Genomic DNA, 4,119 nt, shown 5'->3' with positions numbered 1-4,119 from the left:
AATTTTTGTAATGACATTATCATTAACCCAAGTAGGAATGTAAAGAGGAGAAGACTCTCCATGAAATGGTGAATTATTAGGTGTCAATGATTAATCTTCTAAATTGGAAAGGAGATCAGAGTGATAGTCACCATGTTACCATACACATAATCACTCAATGGATGAGAAGAACACATAAAAATAAAATTAGAAGAATGAGGAGGAAAGGGATCTATGTAGATCTCCAGTTCATTATTATCCTTAGCCACAAACTTATTATAACTTTGCTTCCTATCACCAATGTAGATAGTCCTGATGTTTATGTGGTCTTGGACAATATGTTGTAGGCACCCACAATATTCAATGTCATATCCTAAGACACAATGATATTGGCATAATTTGGATGAGTCATAAACTGGTATAAAGTTTGTTGTCAGGGAGTGGTCAAATCTCTAGAAAGTTGACTAGGTTGTCTTTGAGGATGGTTCATTGAGAGTGGGGAAGCAGGGTGGGAGGAGGAACCAGGTGGATATAGGGTGAACATCCATCCACTACCTGGCTTCCAAAAGCAACCACCCTATAGTTGGTGTGGGTGGGCCCCTACTATTCTATGGGGTAGTTGTGATACTCGACTGCTAAGGAAAGGGATAACCTATAGTAAAGTCTATTTTAGTTGCACCCCTAATAGATCTAGTTGACTGAGTTGAAGCATCAATAGTGATAGAGGTCGAACCAAATACATATCTAGTCCCACCACCAGATCCATATTTAAAGCCAGATAAGATAGACAAATATAGAAATCCTCCATTGGGATGGGCAAGTGGTATAGTCGTAGCCAACCAGACAAAGCCATACAAATCCAACCAGTTAATACATTGAGTTAACAATCAAATAACTTTATGAATATTTAATTGCGTTGAGTTTCAAGTTTATTCTTCTCAATTGGATGGGGAGCAATTATTACACTAGTGACTTCTTTATTCTTCCTAGATCCTCTTAAAGAATACACAACTCCAAATCTATTAGTAAAAGAGTTTGAAGCGGGAGCTCCAAACTGCCAACGTGTGCTAATAGTACACAAATTTGAAAAGATAAGATATCTGGCCAAATAAAATTTCTCCCTTGATATTGAATGCAAACTACCAATAAACATCCTCTTGAGATCACTATAAAAGAGGGTATAAGGGATCTTAGAAGAAACAAATTGGTAATGAGAAACATAGTTAATAAGTTTCTCGTTTGACTATTACTTACAATGAACAAGGTCAACAATAGTGACCTTGCTGCCAATGTTTTCCTAGAACCTCGGGAGAAACTCATTCATGTGTTGATAAAAATAATAGAATGGAGTTGTCAACCAAAGAAAAATACTCATCTAACATGGCCCCCTTGAGAGACCGTGAGAATATATTTGCTAATAGATGGTCCTGATGATGGAAATCACTATAAATCTTAGTGAAATAATTGGCATCTAACCGTGAATCACCATCGCTATTAAACTTGTCAAAATTAGGGATCTCAACCCAAAGGGGTAAGAGACCATTCAAGATATGCAAGACAAGAAGATTGTGATGATAATATGGAGCAAGCGAAACCTAAGTAACAACATTGGTTAAGTTAGCAAGTTGTGATTGCATTTGACCCATATTCTACAATATGGTATTTAGGATAGCATTACCTAGCAGAGGAGGTGGAGGCAAATTTATTAACTCTAGCAGAAACATTCCCCATAGATACACCAATTGTATAATCATGAACAATGGAAGTGGCAATAGTAGAGCTAGGAGGTAGAGGAATGTTGTATTCCAAGGGTTTTTTTGAGACATTGACAATAAGAGTGATGGGAGTCACAAATACATTAAGAGCAGAAGATAGAGTCTTGGAGTAAATTATTATTTACACTTGCTTAGGTTCCACTTAGGATGAATAATGGTATATCCTAAGTGCATTTGTAGTTGTAGCTAGGTTGTTGAGTGGTTATACTTGCCCTTTACCTACTCTTGTACCACATTGGTGCTCTCATCCCACCTTTAACTTTATAAGTAAGGTTGTTGTATATTTTTACTCACCTGAATACATTTGTTTATTGGTGAAATAGTGTTATATCAGGTTTCTTCTCTTGTGTGTGAAGGATGCTTTGCAGATTTGTTCCTAGATAAGGTGGAAACGCCTACTCTAACATGGTATGAGAGCTTCTTTCTGCAATCTTCTTCATGTTTTCTCTAGAATTTTATTAATTTTAATTTTGAGGTCTTGGGTAATATGTCAATTGGTGATATATGGAGCATATTATTTGTCTACATTCATTATCAACATAGGGTTTCAATAATATTGGTTTCTATGTCTAAGTGATCAAGATCTACATGAGTTGGAGTTGTTTTATGTGAGACCTCTCCTCGAATCATTGTTTTGCCACAATTTGTGTATGTGTGAGGTTGTGGTGATGATATTAGCTAATAATTATTTTGTTTGAACTAAGTGTTCATTGATGGTTGGCACTTTTGTTTTAGCACTTAAGCGCCATTAGAATTTGGTGCTAAGCACTCTCTTTAGCCTGTCCTGATGTATTTCTATGTGGTTTGAACTAGTGGCCCAATTTTCTTGGTCGCATGGTGTGAACCTTGTGACTGTTGCCTACGATGTTGTTTAATTTGAGTGTATGGCTTTGTTTGGCTATGTTGTTGGTGCACATAACTATAAAGAACTAGTGAGAGGTGCTCTTCTCTTGTTTTGCATTCAAGTGGTGACTTATCTTTTGGTTTATAATGGGCATCTTCCCTTCACTAGATTTTTTCTAAAGATCAAGGCTATTATTGTTTGCTTGAACTCTTCTATTTTTTCAGATCTAGGTACATCTGATTAGCACATTTTTTCCTTTTGGTACAACAAGATTTGCATTTGTCCACTTGTTTGAGTTAGTCAAGCACCTTCCATAGTGGAGGGCCTATGGTGGAAGATTGATTATTTTTCATCTCAATTTTATTTTTATCAATGTATGTGAGGCAATAAAGGTCTTTGGACATTTTTGCTTTATTAGTTGTGTAATGGTGTGATTCAAGAAATTAGGGTTTCACCAATTAAGATAATAAAATCATTACTCACCAAATCAACCATACATTAAAAAGGGGGAGGAAATTTAATACATCTAGCCACAATTCAATTAGGGAAAAGGGTTGAGATGTCAATTAAATTTACCTATAGGTTGTCTTCCCTTTTTGAGTTGAAATTGGATTTGAATTGAAAAGTTTGGGGCAAAGCAATGGACAATTGAAGTAAAAATAATAATAGAATGCTAAAGATGTCAAACAAAGCCACATATAGAGATCTAAGAAGAAGAATAGAATTGAAACTTGATACTGAAAGTTCAGGTTGAATTGTCGAGATTGGGGTGGTAGGTCATCCTGGTCTTGGAACTCCTAGATGGGCAAGTGGGATCTTTTCTAGACCAGGAAGATGCATTGGTTCCATTGTCAGAAGATCAGAGGAAATTCTTGGTGATAGGTCATCTTGGTCTTTCGCTTTTCAGCCTTCCAAAATCTAAACTTGTTTGTCATCATCAATTTAGTCAAAATCTTTGATTGCAACTCCTAAATCAATATCTAAACACTAAAAGAGATAGAAAAAAGGTTTATAGATAAGGGTTTGCCTTGGGTCAAACCCCATTTTAGGAATTAACCTTAAATTGAATTGAAGTATGAAATCTAAATACTAAAGTGGATGTTGGAAGATATACCTCAAATCTGCAATGGTAGATAGAAGATTGATGATGTAATGCTCTTTAGATGTGATCACGAATGTTGAATGCAATAACATGACAAACACATGAACATGAATGATCAAATCATTTACACATGCTTGCATGAAGATTTATGTGAATTTACTCTATGATGCTTGAAGGATATGGTGGGATGAAATTTTGCCATGAATGCTTGAGAATAGTTGATGACAAATGCTTGATGGATGCACAAGTTTCGAGGTATAAGAGTGGTAGAGTATGGTGTAAAAATGAATTGATAAGCTGTGCTTATATAGGGTTCCCTAGGTAAATTTCCGATTAGGTTGATCTCCAATGGTCAAGTGTAGCCACTCGGACCAAAATCCATCAAGGAGGGAAATGTCCACCCACATTTAAAATGGGTC

This window comes from Cryptomeria japonica, chromosome 4, assembly GCF_030272615.1.
Source record: "Cryptomeria japonica chromosome 4, Sugi_1.0, whole genome shotgun sequence".
Lineage (NCBI taxonomy): Eukaryota > Viridiplantae > Streptophyta > Pinopsida > Cupressales > Cupressaceae > Cryptomeria > Cryptomeria japonica.
This window is presented reverse-complemented; position numbering follows the sequence as displayed.